This window comes from Eurosta solidaginis, chromosome 1 (assembly GCF_040869045.1).
Source record: "Eurosta solidaginis isolate ZX-2024a chromosome 1, ASM4086904v1, whole genome shotgun sequence".
NCBI lineage: Eukaryota > Metazoa > Arthropoda > Insecta > Diptera > Tephritidae > Eurosta > Eurosta solidaginis.
The window spans coordinates 132411279-132431388 of record NC_090319.1 but is presented as its reverse complement, the minus strand read 5'-3'; the positions used below and the strand labels follow the sequence as shown (position 1 = coordinate 132431388).

Here is a 20110-nt window from a genome sequence, read left to right as displayed (position 1 = left end):
TGTTGTGGAAAAAAATCATAGAGATCGGGTGAGATATATAATATATATATGATGGTATATATAGTATATATACATAGTATATATATATATTTTTTTTTACGATTTCGGCCCCATTTTAACAGCTAGAAGCTTCAAATTTCACCAAATGCTTACGTGTATAGCATATATTGATGTCTGAAAAAATCATTGAGATCGGTGGTATACATAGTATAATATCTCTTACAACCGATTGTTCAGATAAGAAACTTTGCGCAATTTCTGCCCCGTTTTAACAGCTAGAAGCTTCAAATTTCACCAAATGCTTACGTATATAGCATATATTGTTGTCTGAAAAAATCATAGAGATCGGTGGTATATATATTATATACTTCATATAAACTGTCATTTTTGCCCCTTTTTTATGGATAGAAGCTTCAAAATTCATCAAATTTCATCAAATAGTTACGTTTACGTCATATATTTTTGAAATAAGTGATCCGTAGTCATAGTTTTTACATGCAGACCACAAAAAACGTGAACCTTTGCATCCTCACACAAAGTATCTACCTATTTTTTTATTTTAGATTTATCTTAAAAATCTTTTAGATATGTTGAAAACTTCACCAAATATTTACGTGTATAGCGTATATTGTTGTCTGAAAAAATCATAGAGACCGGTGATATATAATCTCATACAACCGATTGTTCAGATAAGAAACTTTGCGCAATTTCTTCCCCATTTTAACAGCTAGAAGCTTCCAATTTCACCAAATGCTTACGTGTATAGTGTAAATTGTTGTCTGAAAAAATCATTGAGATCGGTGGTATATATAGTATATATATCATACAACAGATTGTTCAGATAAGAAACTTTGCGCAATTTCTGCCCCATTTTAACAGCTAGAAGCTTCAAATTTCACCAAATGCTTACGTATATAGCATATATTGTTGTCTGAAAAAATCCTAGAGATCTGTGGTACATATATTATATACCCCATATAAACTGTATTTTTTTGCCCCTTTTTTACGGCTAGAAGCTCCAAAATTCATAAAATTTCATCAAATAGTTACGTTTACGTCATATATTGTACGTGATTCGTAGTCATAGTTTTTACACGCAGACCACAAAAAACCTGAAACTTTCCATCGTCACACAAAGTACCTACCTAATTTTTACTTTATATTTATCTTAAAAATCGTTTAGGCATGTAGATCTGTTCACTATATATTTCTTATCTTATACATCCGATTATTCGGAGATTACGAACGGGATAAGATTATTGTTCAGCCCCATTCATGAAAAGTATGAAGTCTTCGGCACAGCCGAAGACAGTCCCGTCCTTACTTGTTAAATATTATTATTATTAAATTATTATCTTTAAACTAATGGAAATTAACGATATCAGCACCAACAACTTCATCATTAACATCCCTTTAAATTCTGTAGATCAGGTTATTTCTGATAGAAATGCTCTTTATATTATTCATCAAAATATTCGTAGTCTACGGCAGAGCTTCGACTCATAACTGTGTAACTAAGAAACATTTCCAGACTACCCAGATGTAATATTTGTATCCGAAATATGGATATATTCTCATGAGACGAATTTTTACAATATTCCTAATTACGATTTTTTTGCTAACTATAATGATGAATATTCTGCAGGTGGAGTAGGAGTTTTTGTACGCAATTCACTGGATTGCAAATTTTTTAAATATAGTTTAACGAGCGCAGATATCTTGAAAGTTTCAATAAAATATGATAATAAGGTTTTAGCCCTGATTTGCGTTTACAGGTTTCACTCTGAATCTAGTCAATCCTTTCTGGAGGAATTCTCAAAATGAAAAATCGAGTGTTGCAGTTATACTAGGTGATTTGAATTTAGATATTTTACAATTTAGTGCAAGTTCTGAGAACTATCTAGCATTAATGGCGAGTAACGGATTTATTTCCTATTTAAACGAACCAACAAGGATTTCTTCTGGCACCTGCTTGGATCATATTTTTTGCCGTTCCAACAGTTTGTGAACCTTCACTGGTATTAATCTGGATCTGAATATTACAGATCACTCGATGACTGGTGTCATGATAGGATTTCAAGAAAAAAAATGAAAAACCAAAAATAACAAAAATTAACTACTAAAGGAAAAATTACGTCAAGAAGATTGGGCTGATGTTTATTCAGAGACTGGCATATCCAAGGCGTACTCTACATTTTTAAATTTGCTTCAAAATTATATCCAGTTTGTTAGCTTTACCCGCGCTCCACGAAGAAATAAAATTAAACTTAAACCTTGGATAAGTTTTGACCTTATCAAGAAGACAAAGCTTAAGAATAGACTGGGTGCAAAGTGTTGGAAATACCCAAATAATCAAGAGCTCCATTCCAGGTGTAAAAAGTTGTGTAAGCAGTTACAAAAAATATTAAGTCGCAGAGAGATACTTATTTTCGTAATAGGTTACTAGAATATAGCGGCAACACATAGAAGGAATGAGAAATTGTTAATAGTATTATCAACCCAAACGGCATCGGTGATGAGAAGTCTATTGCTCTAAGTGATCATGGCAACATCATTGACGACTCCTCTGCTGTATCTAATATATTTAATGATTTTCTTGTTTCAGTCGGTCAATCTAATGCCTATTCCTGCAATTGTGTGATGCCAGTTGGGAAGGAACTACTTCAGGCAATAGTTTTTTGTTTGAACCTTTCTCTGGCTCTGAAATCCTAACAATAATAAAACAACTTAACAACTCCGGTTCTTGTGGTCATGATGCTATTTCCAACCAATTGCTTAAAAATATAGCCCTTAAGCTACTAGACATTCTGAAACATCTCTTCAATGCTAGCGTTTACTCAGGAACTTTTCCAGAAGACTTGAAATGCGCTATTATTATTCCTCTATTCAAGAAGGGTAACAGGGAAGATAAAAACAATTATAGGCCAATTTCATTAGTACCTTCCATTTCAAAGGTTTTCGAGAAAGCCCTTAAAAGCCGAATTTTACTATTTCTTGAAAGCAAGAGCTTTTTCAGCCCAAGGCAGTTCAGATTTAGAGCCAACCGGTCAACCGAGGATGCTCTATTAGATACTTGTATATTTATTCACCAAGAGTTGGACAGTAACAGACATTGCGCGAGTCTTTTCGTTGACATCACAAAAGCTTTTGATACTGTGGATCATGTAATTCTACTTGATAAATTATATCATACTGGCTTTCGAGGATTTATACATGAGTGGTTCAAATAGTATCTTACTGGAAGAGTACAACGCGTTAAAGTCTGCGGAACCCTCAGTAGCTCTAATCCAATTAAAGTCCTATTTTATTTGTGGTTTACGTAAATTCAATTTTCGACATGCCATTCTTGGGGAAGGTCACTGCATTTGCAGATGATCTAGCGATAGCTCACGGCTCATCAAATACGTTCGACTTGATAAGTAGCATAAATCATGATGTACATATTTTAAGAACGTGGTTCGCTAAACACAAGCTCGTTGTCAGCAATAAAACCAAACTAATGTTTTTAGCTTGAATGCAAAAATAAGGCCAGACGTAGACATTGTTTTCCACTCCTCCAGTTGTGAGCGTCTCGCTCTCCAGTATAATTCGTGCCAAATGGCTCAGTATGGTATTTTTAATCCGCTCGCTATTTGTAAAAACGAGTGCTTTATAATTGAAGTTGTTGAAGACTTTCGGTATCTAGGTGCAACTGTAGACCAAAACATGAACTGGGGCAACCACATATCCCGCCTAAAGGATTATTTCCAATTCCATTATTTCTATTGATAGTCATAAGTAAAACCAACTGAACCTTAATCAGGTTATGCTACGCCTCACATTTTTAGAAATTTCACGCGCCCAACGCTTTTATTTAATTGTCTGATCAACGCCCTAGATTGATAAGGAGTGTGATGACTAGTACCTAGGACCTACCCAATTATTTTCTAGCTTTTCGTATTATTATTATTTCATGTAAGTATTGTTTTCAATAAAACCGTTTAACTTAAAAATTTTTTTTTAATTATGTTTTCTTATATCTACACGGTCTCATACACATATTATGCATTCGTTAGTTTATACTTCATAATGTTAAAATTTTTTATTTTTATTTTGCTATTGTAGCTTTGCTACATATGTAAATAGATAGGTATAAGAAAATGCTCAATAAAAATGAAATGAAAATGAAATTATTTACAGACCAATAAAACCAAAACATAACATTATATACTTTCAGTCTACGGAAAAAGCACCTTGGAATCCTAGCAAAAGCACGAGCTTGAAGTAAAACCATATGGGCTGTAAAAAAATCCTTGTTTAAAGAGATAATAGCACCTGATTGGCGCACTCAATTGACGGTGGTAGGGAATATAAACAACAAAGAGTAGAAAACTAGTTATAAATAGAAACTTGCAAAGTGCATTGATTGCCTGATGCGTTAAAACATCAAGCCTTCAATGTGTGGATCGCTGATAAGAAAAATTCGCGGTAATTCTCTGAGTCCTTAGATTTGTCTGCATCATTCAGACTCCCATCGCAATGCAGCGTATTTCAAGTAAACATCCTCGCGATTTGGCAAGCCTGCAAATCACTGGAGGGCTTGAATGTAGCTGGTAAAGTTTGCATTCTGTCGGATAGCCAAGCAGCGATAAAAGCGCTTTCCTCGCCACACATTAACTCAAAATTAGTATGGGCTTGTAATCGACTCATATCCCAGTTATCCACCAATCTAGAATTATGCGTTATCTAGGTCCCGGGTCATAGGGGGATAGAGGGTAACGGGAAGGCCGACGAGCTAGCACGCAGAGGCTCATCGGAGATGAACGAGGAAATAACCAGTGTCGAAGTAGGTATACCCTTAGCAGTAGCCAAGGCGAATATCCAAAGCTTCTACTTGAAGAAAGCACAAACAAAGTGGAACAACATCACCACCTGTACGATATCAAAATCCATTTGGCCAAACTATAATGGAAAGAGGACGAGAAGTCTTCTGAACAAATCCAGGGCTAACACACGCAAACTGATAGCAGTCTGCACCGGTCATTGGGCAGTAGGTACGCATGCGGAAAATATTGGCATTCCGTATAAAGTGTACGGCCGAAACTGCAAAGATCCAAATGCCGGGGAGACAGTAGGACACTTTATGTGTAAATGCCCGGCTCTAGCTAGAGTCCGGATAAGGTTCCTTGGAACCTCGTTTCTAGAAGACCTCAGAGGGTTATCTGTGATAGCAATCTCGAATATTCTTAATTTTATCAACAACTCTGCCTTGTTGTAATACATTGACCGTGACATACCGTAGGTTTTTAGACGAGTTACATGGCATCAAAACGACTTTAAATAGCTACTTGGGCGACCAGGGTCGCAGCCATTTCACCTACCTATGTATAATTATTTAATATAATATATCTTGTAAAATATACATTTTACAAAAATAATAAAGTTGGTCTTGAAGACAACAAATTAATATAATAATAATTATTTACAGACCAATAAAAACAAAACATAACATTATATACTTTCAGTCTACGGAAAAATCGCCTTGGAATTCTAGCAAAAGCAAGAGCTTGAAGGAAAACCATATGGGCTGCAACAAAAATCCTCGTCTAAAGAGATAATAAATAGCACCTGATTGGCGCACTCAATTGACGGTGGTAAAGAATATAAACAACAAAGAGTAGAAAACGAGTTATAAATAGAAACTTGCAAAGTGCATTGATGGCCTGATGCGTTAAAACGTCAAGCCTTCAATGTGTGGATCGCTGATGATAAACCGTCATGGGTTTTGAAATAGTCGGCTATACGGTCAATGAAATTTGTTTTTTCTAATTTACTCGTTTTCTATGTATAATTATTTAATATAATATAACTTGTAAAATATAAATTTTACAAAAAAAAAAATAATAATAATGATAAACCGTAATGGGTTTTAAAATAGTCGGCTATACGGTCTATGAACTTTGTTTTTTCTAATTTACTCGTTTTCTATGCATAATTATTTAATATAATATAACTTGCAGGATATACATTTTACAAAAATAATAAAGTTGGTTTTGAAGACAACAAATTAATATAATAATTAATTATTTACAGACCAATAAAACCAAAACATACGTAATGTTATGTTACATATATTATATATTTTTACTTACCAATATTTGATTTCCTTAAAAATAGATTTCAAAAACATATCAAACGCTAACCGCAAAATGAACTGGAATGAAAAATTTTAAATGGGTAATTCCAGCCTATATTATAAGGGATTGTTATGATAATTAGTGAAATCGAGAACTAAGTTATTTAGGTCGAGTACCTTCATGCGCCGAATTATTAACTTCACATATTTTTTTAGTTATAAACTATGAAAGTCTCACAATTTTATTACATTCCAAAAACTTGTAAATTTCACGAATGACAACTATCAGTTGTGACAACTATCAATTAGTTTAATTAAATGTCAACTTACTTCCCTAAGCGCCATCTGTTGGTAAGCAGTTAAATGGTTAGATGTCGTTTTCGAATTGAACATATCGCTTCTCCGGTTCAATAATTACGCAAATGTCAATTTTAAAGTTTCGAGATAACGCGCACAAAAACTTTAAAGAGTACTAATCTTTGCTGTTCCGCGCTGGACCACTTGCGTCGCTATTGCATTCGCACATTTTTCTAGTTGATGCAAATATTGAAACTTGCTTCACCAATACTTAATATTTTACAATTGCGTCATTATTGAACAGGGGAAGCGATATGCTTCCAGTGTTCAACGGTAGCAAATTACCGTGGTGAGATATATTTTTGCTATGTTGAGAAATCTTTCTAATAGTGATCTGTGAGAAATTGCAATTATTCATTTCATATTTGCCAAAAATATGCATTTAAATATATTTTGCTTGAATTTGCCATGGTGCCTTGATATTGCATTTCAATTTTATTAGCGTGTGTGAAATTAAAAAATTAAGTTTAAGATTTTTCTAAGAAGATTTTTAACTTTAATGTTCTCCTTTAAAGCTTTAATATAATATGCGAAAGTATAGCACTATTTCGTCTAACTACCCCAACCCCAAGTGGCAAACCTACTCAAAGATGCCCTATTGTAATGCGTAGTGAAATACCTTTCGTTTGATACACATATCGGCATATCTCATGCAATTCTTTTTTATTTTCGAATACTCAAACATGTCCCTATTGTAATGCGGAGTGAAATACCCTTCGTTTGATACCCATATCGGCATATCTCATGCAATTTTTTTTAAATTTCGAATAGGTGGCAATCGCAAATGGCAACCCTACTCAAAAATAACCCTATTGTAATTCGTAGTGAAATACATTTCGTTTGATACACATATCGGCATATCTCATGCAATTCTTTTTTATTTTCGAATACTCAAACATGTCCCTATTGTAATGCGGAGTGAAATACCCTTCGTTTGATACCCATATCGGCATATCTCATACAATTTTTTTTAAATTTCGAATAGGTGGCAATCTTAAATGGCAACCCTACTCAAAAATGTCCCTATTGTAATGCGTAGTGAAATACCTTTCGTTTGATACACATATCGGCATATCTCATGCAATTCTTTTTTATTTTCGAATACTCAAACATGTCCCTATTGTAATGCGGAGTGAAATACCTTTCGTTTGATACCCATATCGGCATATCTCATACAATTTTTTTTAAATTTCGAATAGGTGGCAATCTTAAATGGCAACCCTACTCAAAAATGTCCCTATTGTAATGCGTAGTGAAATACCTTTCGTTTGATACACATATCGGCATATCTCATGCAATTCTTTTTTATTTTCGAATACTCAAACATGTCCCTATTGTAATGCGGAGTGAAATACCTTTCGTTTGATACCCATATCGGCATATCTCATGAAATTTTTTTTAAATTTCGAATAGGTGGCAATCGTAAATGGCAACCCTACTCAAAAATAACCCTATTGTAATTCGTAGTGAAATACCTTTCGTTTGATACACATATCGGCATATCTCATGCAATTCTTTTTTATTTTCGAATACTCAAACATGTCCCTATTGTAATGCGTAGTGAAATACCTTTCGTTTGATACCCATATCGGCATATCTCATGCAATTTTTTTATACCTTTCAAGAAAATGAAATGGTATATTAATTTCGTCACGAAACCCAAAATTGTAAGTCCTTAAAGGAAAATAGATAGACCCACCATTAAGTATACCGAAATAATCAGGTTGAAGAGCTGAGTTGATTTAGCCTTGTCCGTCTGTCCGTTTGTCCGTCTGTCCGTCTGTCTGTTTGTATGCAAACTAGTCCCTCAATTTTTGAGATATCTTGATAAAATTTGGTGAGCGGGTGTATTTGGGTGTCCGATTAGACATTTGTCGGAACCGGCCGGATCGGACCACTATAGCATATATCCTCCATACAACCGATTTTTCAAGAAAAGAGGATTTTTGTCATATTTTACTCAATTTAACAGATTGAAGCTTCAAACTTCACCATATAATTTCGTATATTGCACACATTGTAGCTGAAAAAATTGAAGAGACCGGTCGTATATATAGTATATATCCCCCACAACCGATTGTTCAGATAAGAAACTATTCTTAATTACTGCCCTATTTTAAGAGCTAGAGGCTTCAAATTTCAACGAGTGCTTACGTAATAGCATATATTGTTGTCTGAAAAAATCATAAAGATCGGTGGTATATATATTATATATATGGTGGTATATATATTATATATATATAGAAAGAGAAGAAACTTTTCTTAATTACTGCCCTATTTTAAGAGCTAGAAGCTTCAAATTTCACCGAATGCTTACGTATATAGCATATATTGTTGTCTGAAAAAATCATAGAGATCGGTTGTATATATAATATATATCTCATACAACCGATTGTTCAGATAAGAAACTCAAATTTCACCGATTGCTTACGTATATAGTATATATTGTTGTGCCAAAAAATCTTAGAGATCGGTGATATATATAATATATATATGATGGTATATATAGTATATATATATATTTTTTTTTTTTGCAATTTCAGCCCCATTTTAATAGCAAGAAGCTTCAAATTTCACCAAATGCTTGCGTGTATAGCATATATTGATGTCTGAAAAAATCAATGATATCGGTGGTATACATAGTATATATCTCATACAACCGATTGTTCAGATAAGAAAATTTTCGCAATTTCTGCCCCATTTTAACAGCTAGAAGCTTCAAGTTTCACCAAATGCTTACGTATATAGCATATATTGTTGTCTGAAAAAATCATAGCCATCGGTGGTATATATATTATATACCCCATATAAACTGTCATTTTTGACCCTTTTTTACGGCTAGAAGCTTCAAAATTCATCAAATTTCATCACATAGTTACGTTTACGTCATATATTCTTGAAATACGTGATTCGTAATCATAGTTTTTACATACAGACCACAAAAAACGCGAAGCTTTGCATCCTCACACAAAGTACCTACCTATTTGTATACCTTTCATGAAAATGAAATGGTATATTAATTTCGTCACGCAACCCAAAATTGTAGGTCCTTAAAGGAAAATAGATAGACCCTCCATTAAGTATACCGAAATAATCAGGTTGAAGAGCTGAGTTGATTTAGCCATGTCCGTCTGTCCGTCTGTCTGTTTGTATGCAAACTAGTCCCTCAATTTTTGAGATATCTTGATTAAATTTGGTGAGCGGGTGTACTTGGGTGTCCGATTAGACATTTGTCGGAACCGGCCGTATCGGTCCACTATAGCATATATCCTCCATACAACCGATTTTTCAGAAAAAGAGGATTTTTGTAATATCTTACTCAATTTAACAGATTGAAGCTTCAAACTTCACCATATACTTTCGTATATTGCACATATTGTTGCCTGAAAAAATTGATGAGATCGGTCGTACATATAGTATATATCCCTCACAACCGATTGTTCAGATAACAAACTTTTCGTAATTACTGCCTTATTTTAAGAGCTAGAGGCTTTAAATTTCAACGAATGCTTACGTATATAGCATATATTGTTGTATGAAAAAATCATAGGGATCGGTGGTATATATAGTATAGATATGGTGGTATATATAGTATATATATACATTTTCGCAATTTTAGTCCCATTTTAACAGCTAGAAGCTTCAAATTTCACCAAATGCTTACGTGTATAGCATATATTGATGTCTGAAAAAATCATTGAGATCGGTGGTATACATAGTGTAACGAATTTGCTGCAAATCCTCTTATTTGCCCTTTTGCTAGGTTCGTATCGCTAAACTGTTGAATAAATAACTCCAATATTGAATAATGGAAAAATGGCCTTTATTAAAATACTTCACAATAACACTCAAACCGTGCAACGAATAGCTTGCTTAATAACCACACTGATTGATAGCTCAATGAAACTCTACTATTCAAAATAATAATGCTATTGCCCGCTAGATATCGTCTTAATCGAAACTGCTTGACAACTCAAATCAAACTGAATTACAGCGCCTCTACATCTGTCGCCTTTTATACTCTTTGGTTTCCTCGTTCGCATTTTCTAGAATCTACTAGCATTGTCCATGACCTCTCAAACTTCTCAGCTATAACTAAAATTGCACAATTTTATACATCTTCTAGGCGCTTCCAGAATCTACTAGTCCAGTAGCTCTCAAACTTCTCAGCTGTAACTACAATTGCACAATTTTATAGTTTTTATCATTGCATACTTATAGGAGTATCTCAGATATATGCATGTGTTAGTGCATTGACCCTCCACTGCTCGTATACGTACATGGTACATACATGTAGACGCAGTTATTGTTTCGTTTATGTAGATACATAATGACTGAATTATTGATGTGCAGTCACGTCACTGCTTAGCATCGGCTTAGAGACGGCAGCACTCCTTGGTTTTGCTAATATTCGCGACACTGCCCTCCACCTAAGTCTGATCGTCCCGATTAGACAAATCTCTCGATTTAACCGCTGATAGCCTCTCCAAATGAACCACTTTCATTTTGGTTCGTGGTTTGCCAATGGTTTGTATGCGGTACACTACATCGTTGATCCGTTTTACAACTTTGTATGGGCCTTCCCAGTTACACTGCAATTTCGGGGACAAACCTTTTCTTTCGTTGTGGGTTGTATAGCAGCACCAAATCTCCTTCCTGAAACCCTTCCGAATTAATTGCTTTATCGTACCTCGCTTTCATCTTGTCACTCATAATCTTTGCTCGTGTATCTCTCTCAGCTCTTCTTCCAAGACACCAGTGAATTTCTTGACATTCCTCTCCGCATCGGCATCTATCCCATACTTCAAATCAGCTGGCAGTCGAAGGTCATTGCCAAAAATTTCCTTTGCGGGAGTTTGGCCCGTTGTGTCATGTACTGCCGATCGGTAGGCCATCAAGAATAATGATATGTGTGTATCCCAGTCCTTATGGTACTTGTCTATTACTTTCCTTAAATGCTCCTCCAATGTTCTATTGAAGCGTTCCACCATACCATCGGACTGAGGATGCAATGCAGTTGTCCGTGTTGTTCGAATGCCCAACTTCTTGCACATTTCTTGGAACACAGCTGATTCAAAATTCCTGCCTTGGTCAGAATGTAACTTCATTGGTACACCATACCTTGCAACCCATTCGTTTTTAACCACTTCTGCTACTGTTTCTGCTTCTTGGTTTGGGGATGGGTATACCTCTGGCCATTTACTGAAATAATCCATAACCACCAGTACGTATTTGTTTCCGCGGTTGCTAGTAGGAAATGGACCTGCGACATCCATGGCGATCCTTTCAAATGGTGCACCTGAAATATACTGCTTCATCTGGCCATGACTTCGGGTTTTGGGCCCTTTCGCTCTGTTGCATACCTCGCATTTGGCAATCCACTCGGTGACCGACTGACGGCAACCAACCCAATAGAATCTCTGCTTAATTTTCTCGAGTGTCTTCGTGATTCCAAGATGACCTCCACTTGGACCATTGTGCAGCTCGCTGAGCATGTCAGGAATCCTTTTCCTGGGAACAACTATCAGTTTCTTCTTGCATTGACCATCCTCATTCTCCCATACTCGATGCAAGCAACCGGATATCAATTCTAAACTGTTCCACTGTGCCCAATATGACTTCGCAATGGGACTCTCTGCTGACATCTCCTCTCTGCTTGGTCTTTCGTTTCGTTCGAGCCCTTGCATAACATGTGACAGATCTGTATCTTCTAGCTGACACTTTCTTAGTTGTTCCTTGTCCCATTCATCCGTACACGTTATAGTCATTAGCCGGACATCTATAATGTCTTCTTTAGCTTCGGCCTTTGAACAGTGCTTGCATTCCAAACTACATGGCCTTCATGACATTGCATCGGCTTTTTCATGGGTACTACCTTTTCGATGCTCAATGGAAAAGTCATAGCTTTGTAGTCGCGCGATCCACCATGCCAATTGTCCTTCCGGATTACGGAACTGCAGAAGCCATTTCAACGCTGCGTGATCTGTCCTGACACGGAATCGCTGGCCGTAGAGGTATTTGTGAAAATGTTTAATGCACTCTACCAATGCCAACAGCTCTCTCCGCGTAACACGGTAGTTCCTCTCTGGTTTTCCAATCGGACGGCTGTAATATGCAACTACCTTCTTCTGTCCATCGACCAGTTGTGATAAAACGCCTCCTATAGCATATCCACTCGCATCTGTATCTAGAATAAATGTTGCTCCTGGAATCGGATATGCTAACATTGGGGCAGTGCACAAACGCTCCTTCAATGTTTGGAAAGCCACTTCTTGCTCCTTCTTCCATTAAAAAGCTTTATTTTTTCTTGTAAGCTCATGGAGGCTATGGGTTACGCTGGAAAAATTTGGTACAAATCGGCGGTAATATGTGCACAGCCCAAGGAAACTTCTTAATTCATGTAGGTTCTGTGGTCTTGGCCAATCCTGTACAGCCTCTATCTTTTCGTTCGCAGTGCAGATGCGCTCTTTCGTTACCTTGTGACCCAAATAATTTACTTCCTTTTTAAACAGCGCACACTTTTTGGGACTTAACTTCAGACCAGCGCCAGCTATTCTTTGGAAAACTTCCTCCAAGTTCCTAAGATGTTCATCAAAATTCTTGTCCAATACGATGATGTCGTCCAGGTACACCAAGCTTGTTTTCCAATGTAGTCCTTTCAGTACCTGGTCCATGAGTCTCTAAAAGTAGCTGGTGCATTACAAAGTCCAATAGGCATCACTGTAAATTGCCAAAGACCATCACGGACACTGAAGGCTGTTTTCTCTTTATCTTCCTCCTTCACCTCCACTTTTCAGTAGCCGCTTTTCAAGTCCAGCGTGGAAAACCATTTCGTACCAGATAGCGAGTCCAGAGTGTCGTCAATTCTTGGCAATGGGTAGATATCCTTTTTCGTTACGTCATTCAACTTCCGGTAGTCCCCGCAAAACCTCATTTTTCCATCCTTCTTTTTTACAAGTACTACCGGTGAGCTCCATGGACTAGCTGATTGTTCGATGACGCCGCTGTCGCTCATTTCTTGAATGATTTGACTCACATCGTCCCGCTTCGCCAGTGGAACACTACGTGGAGCTTGACGGATCGGCCTCGCATCTCCAGTGTCAATTTGATGTTTCACAATGTTTGTGCGGCCTGGTTTATAATCATCCTGGTCAAATATGTTCGCGTACCTTAGGAGCAGTTGTTTTGCCTTACTCTGATATGCTTCCTCTAGTCCCTGCGTCATGCCGTGATGTCATTTGAAAGATCAGTATTACTAGCTGAAACGTGTTCCTGGAGCTGTTCACAGTTAATAATTATTTCAGCCTCTTGGAATCTTCCCAATATAGCTCCTTTAGTCAGTTTGAGTGGTGATTTGAACTCATTGAGTACTCTTACCGGAATACGTCCATCTTGTTTTGTCATAGCCAGGGTTTTTCCTACAAGTATGTTTAGTGCTGATTTGTTTGCTGCTTCGACAACCCACAATTTGTTTGTCCCGCAATCTCCATCATCCTTTGCCCAGATGACTGCTTCGGATTTTGGTGGTATTTGCTGACTCTCTTCCACCAGCACTCGTTTACTGCTGTAGCCTCTCTCGTAGCCGAAATTAAGTGGTACATCCATGTTTTTATATCGCATCGTCTTGCTTTGCATGTCGATCTTGATGCCCTCCTCGATTCAGAAGTCCACTCCAATTATGATTTCATCAACAATTTCTGCCACTATAAAATTGTGTACTACCGTGACGTTCCCAATTGCGACTTCACATTCTACTTCTCCAATTACCTGGGTGTACTCTCCCGTGGCTGTACGTAATCTTGCTCCAAGCAATTGTCTTATCTTTTTGTTGAATAAATCCGCTCGAATGATGGAATGAGATGCACCCGTATCTACAGTCAGTAAACGTTCCTTTCCGTCCACATGTCCTCCAACAGTAAGATTGCTCGATCTTCTTCCAATCTGCGAGATAGAGATTATGGGGCATTCAATTGCGGGAGCCAGCTGTCGCCCCTTGCGGCTGACTCGATTTAGTTTAACGATTGAGTGGTCTTGGAGATTTGCTCATCACCTTCTGCTCTGCGTTTACAACCACCCACACTGTTGGAGCTATTGGGACCGCTGCTGCAATGTCGTGCAATATGACCTGGGTTGTCGCACTTGAAACATTTAATAACTCCGGAATTTTTCTGTTGTGATCCCTTCAGTGCTACCCAATCTGGTCTTTCAATGCATGTGATACCGTTTCAGCAAATGTCAGCTTTGGGTTTGCGTATGTAGCTCGCTTCGTTTCCACATCCCGTATGCCATTTATGAAACTCTGGATTTTTACCCTTTCAGTGTATTCCACAGGTGCGTCCGCATTTGCAAGATGAGCCAATCTTTCAATATCTGAAGCAAACTCCTGCAATGTCTCATTTGCTTTTTGGTAGCGGTTTTGCAACTCAATTTGGAATATCTGTTTTCTATGCTCGCTTCCATAACGTCGTTCTACAGCAGCCATCAATGCTTCATAATTGTTCCGCTCTCCTTCGGGAATCGTCTGTAGGATTTCCGCTGCTGACCCTTCAATGCCACGAACAGTGAAGCAACTTTATCTTCCGCATTCCAGTTGTTCACTGCTGCGGTCTTCTCAAACTGTAGCTTGAAGACCTGGAAAGGAACAGAACCATCAAAAGATGGAGTTTTTACCTTCGTATTGCTTGCCTAAAAACAACTGGGCGAATTAGTTGGAACTCCTGTAAACGACCTCTCAATGTTTCAATCTCGGCATCGATTTTGTTCTCAAGTTGCAAAATTTTTGTGTCTTGCGCCTCCATCTTCGAAGAAATACGACCTTATTGCTCTTCCAGTTGTGCAGAGATCTGCGCTGATATTTGTGCCGACATTTCGGACATTTGTGCCTCTTGTGCTTCAATCTTCGATGTTATACGGTTCTCCTGCGATTCCAGTTGAGATGCTATACGTGTCTCCTGTGATTCCATCTGTGATGACATGTACGTTTTCTGTTCTTCCAGTTGAGTTTCCATCTTGGATGTTATACGTGTCTCCTGTGATTCCAATTGTGATGACATGTTGGTAGATATTTGTGATGACATTTCGGACATTTGTGCCGATATTGCAGCCAAAATTATGTTCAGGTCTGTGTTCGCCATTGTCTGCGGTGTTTCTTCCATTTTTGTTATTTCCTCGCCATCAAGATTAAAGTCATACTCTTCCACATCAATTCCTTCTGCTTCCATTGCCTCTCGTAGCCTTGCCTGAAGTTCAAGTTTAACGCCGCTTGTATTCAATCCACGGCTTTCCAACTCCTTCTTTAATTGCTGGATCTTCAATTCACTGAACTTTGCCATGTCCTTGTTGTCCTCTGGAATTAATTCAACAATTCCTCTTCTGACACCAATTGTAATGAATTTGCTGCAAATTCTCTTATTTGCCCTTTTGCTAGGTTCGTATCGCTAAACTGTTGAATAAATAACTCCAATATTGAATAGTGGAAAAATGGCCTTTATTAAAATACTTCACAATAACACTCAAACTGTGCAACGAATAGCTTGCTTAATAACCACACTGATTGATAGCTCAATGAAACTCTACTATTCAAAATAATACTGCTATTGCCCGCTAGATATCGTCTTAATCGAAACTGCTTGACAACTCAAATCAAACTGAATTACAGCGCCTCTACATCTGTCGCCTTTTATACTCTTTGGTTTCCTCGTTCGCATTTTCTAGAATCTACTAGCATTGTCCATGAGCTCTCAAACTTCTCAGCTATAACTAAAATTGCACAATTTTATACATCTTCTAGGCGCTTCCAGAATCTACTAGTCCAGTAGCTCTCAAACTTCTCAGCTACAATTGCACAATTTTATAGTTTTTCTCATTGCATACTTATAGGAGTATCTCAGATATATGCATGTGTTAGTGCATTGACTCTCCGCTGCTCGTATACGTACATGGTAGATATATGTAGACGCAGTTATTGTTTCGTTTATGTAGATACATAATGATGGAATTATTGATGTGCATTCACGTCACTGCTTAGCATCGGCATAGAGACGGCAGTTAGTTTTGCTAATATTCGTGACAATAGTATATATCTCATACACCCGATTGTTCAGATAAGAAACTTTGCGCAACTTCTGCCCCGTTTTAACAGCTAGAAGCTTCAAATTTCACCAAATGCTTACGTATATAGCATATATTGTTGTCTGAAAAAATCATAGAGATCGGTGGTATATATATTATATACTTCATATAAACTCTCATTTTTGCCCCTTTTTTACGGATAGAAGCTTCAAAATTAATCAAATTTCATCACATAGTTACGTTTACTTTATATATTTTTGAAATACGTGATTCGTGAAGCTTTGCATCCTCACACAAAGTACCTACCTATTTTTATACCTTTCATGAAAATGAAATGGTATATTTATTTCGTCACGAAACCCAAAATTGTAAGTCCTTAAAGGAAAATAGATAGACCCACCATTAAGTATACCGAAACAATCAGGTTGAAGAGCTGAGTTGATTTAGCCAAGTCCGTCTGTCCGTCTGTCCGTCTGTCAGTTTGTATGCAAACTAGTCCCTCAATTTTTGAGATATCTTCATAAAATTTGGTGAGCGGGTGTATTTGGGTGTCCGATTAGACATTTGTCGGAACCGGCCGGATCGGACCACTATAGCATATATCCTCCATACAACCGATTTTTCAGAAAAGGAGGATTTTTGTCATATCTTACTCAATTTAACAGATTGAAGCTTCAAACTTCACCATATAATTTCGTATATTGCACATTTGTAGCCTGAAAAAATTGATGAGATCGGTCATATATATAGTATATATCCCCCACAACCGATTGTTCAGAGAAGAAACTTTTCGTTATTACTGCCCTATTTTAAGAGCTAGAGGCTTCAAATTTCAACGAATGCTTACGTATATAGCATATATTGTTGTCTGAAAAATCATAAAGATCGGTGGTATATATAGTATATATATGGTGGTATATATAGTATATATATATATATATTTTCGCAATTTTACCCCCATTTTAACAGCTAGAAGCTTCAAATTTTACCGAATGCTTACATATATAGCATATATTGTTGTCTGAAAAAATCATAGAGATCGGTTGTATATATAATATATATCTCATACAACCGATTGTTCAGATAAGAAACTTTTCGCAACTTCTACCCCATTTTAACAGCTATAAGCTTCAAATTTCACCGATTGCTTACGTATATAGTATATATTGTTGTGTCGAAAAATCATAGAGATCGGTGATATATATAATATATATATGATGGTATATATAGTATATATATATTTTTTTTTTGCAATTTCAGCCCCATTTTAATAGCTAGAAGCTTCAAATTTCACCAAATGCTTACGTGTATAGCATATATTGATGTCTGAAAAAATCATTGAGATCGGTGGTATACATAGTATATATCTCATACAACCGATTGTTCAGATAAGAAACTTTGCACAATTTCTGCCCCATTTTAACAGCTAGAAGCTTCAAGTTTCACCAAATGCTTACGTATATAGAATATATTGTTGTCTGAAAAAATCATAGCGATCGGTGGTATATATATTATATGCCCCATATAAACTGTCATTTGTGCCCCTTTTTTACGGATAGAAGCTTTAAAATTAATCAAATTTCATAAAATAGTTACGTTTACTTCATATATATTTGAAATACGTGATTCGTAGTCATAGTTTTTACATGCAGACCACAAAAAACGTGAAGCTTTGCATCCTCGCACAAAGTACCTACCTATTTTTATACCTTTCATGAAAATGAAATGGTATATTAATTTCGTCACGAAACCCAAAATTGTAAGTCCCTAAAGGAAAATAGATAGACCCACCATTAAGTATACCGAAATAATCAGGTTGAAGAGCTGAGTTGATTTAGCCATGTCCGTCTGTCCGTCTGTCTGTTTGTATGCAAACTAGTCCCTCAATTTTTGAGATATCTTGATAAAATTTGGTGAGCGGGTGTATTTGGGTGTCCGATTAGACATTTGTCAGAACCGGCCGGATCGGACCACTATAGCATATATCCTCCATACAACCGATTTTTCAGAAAAAGAGGATTTTTGTAATATCTTACTCAATTTAACAGATTGAAGCTTCAAACTTCACCATATACTTTCGTATATTGCACATATTGTTGCCTGAAAAAATTGATGAGATCGGTCATATATATAGTATATATCCCCCACAACCGATTGTTCAGATAACAAACTTTTCGTAATTACTGCCCTATTTTAAGAGCTAGAGGCTTCAAATTTCAACGAATGCTTACGTATATAGCATATATTGTTGTCTGAAAAAATCATACAGATCGGTGGTATATATAGTAAATATATTGTGATAGATATTGTATATATATGTGGGCTTCTTTGTCGGCAGAATTATTCCAACAAATGATGGTTTCTAATGAAACGCTTTATCGCTGCCGAATCAAGGAAACACACTGTATAACTTTATATAAATATTTCTTGATTTTATTCGCGGATGAACCACAGTGTTTGCGATTTAGTTTTTACAAATTTATGATGAATGCGTGCGCTTGTCACGGCCGCTCGAACAAAGAACAAAGTAAGAAAGAGTATAAAACTCATTTTGACATTTATCATTGAATGACATGTGAATCGTGTCGCGAAGTAAAATGACTCTCATTGACTATTGTAAAAAGGCTAGTTAGTAAACCGCCACATACTCCCCCACCAGTTATCCACCGATCACGTTGAAAAAGTTACAAAACGATTGGGTTTTCTAATCAGTCTTCCTGATCGTGTTCTAACTTCTGTGGGTACACAGTTAACGTTATTGGATTTTTTGGCATGTTCAAATTTTTGACTAAGAGGTTCATTGTTTTCTTTAACATTATTTTTTACAATAAAATTTTTGGTATTCGTTTCATTATTATCCTTATATGATACAGCTGCTTTTAAACGGTCACATGATACCGTTACCAATCTTCCATTTACCCGAATGTCGAAATTTTTTTCTTTTCGTTTAACAACTTCAAATGGGCCATCATATGGCTGTTTAAATGGTGCTCTAACGGAATCATCACGTAGGAATACATGTGTGCAATTCGAAAGTTCTTTTTGAATGAAACAATGGTTCACAGAGTGATTCGAAGTGACAATGGTTTTGATTTGGTTCATGACGTTTTTTAGATTTGTAACAAAATCTGTCGAGAGATCAGTAGTTTTGTCATCGAGAAAATCGCCCGGCAATCTTAAAGTTGTGCCGTATAACAATTCAGCTGGACAAGCTTGTAAATCATTTTTAATTGTCGTTCTTAATGCGAGCATGATTAAAGGTAACACGTCATACCAAGTTTCGTTTTGATGACACATGATTGATGCCTTCAGAGTTCTATGGAAACGTTCAATCAAGCCGTTGGCTTGTGGATGATAGGGAGTGGTACGGATGTGTTTACAACCAAGAAGACGATTCAATTCTTTGAATACATTCGATTCGAATTGTCGACCTTGATCGGTTGTGACATATAATGGTACGCCATAGTGTGAAATCCATCCACGAATGAGTGCATTGGCTACCGTTTCAGCTGTCATGTTTTCGATGGGGATTGTAACTGGCCAGCGTGAGAAACGATCAATGCATGT

The 20110-nt window shown here is 36.7% G+C and overlaps 1 protein-coding gene across 9 annotated transcripts in view; it reads right to left on the bottom strand.

Annotated features, from left to right (window-relative positions):
* Positions 1-20110, bottom strand: part of Orco (odorant receptor co-receptor) — a 1419553-nt gene that overhangs the window by 1040071 nt on the left and 359372 nt on the right. The window contains exon 2 of one of the 9 annotated variants that reach the window (XM_067759844.1): positions 6132-6193. The exons of the other annotated variants lie outside the window; for them this stretch is intronic. The gene's annotated coding sequence lies outside the window, so the exon portion shown is untranslated. The remainder of the gene's footprint in view (positions 1-6131; positions 6194-20110) is intronic. 9 annotated transcript variants of the gene reach the window in all.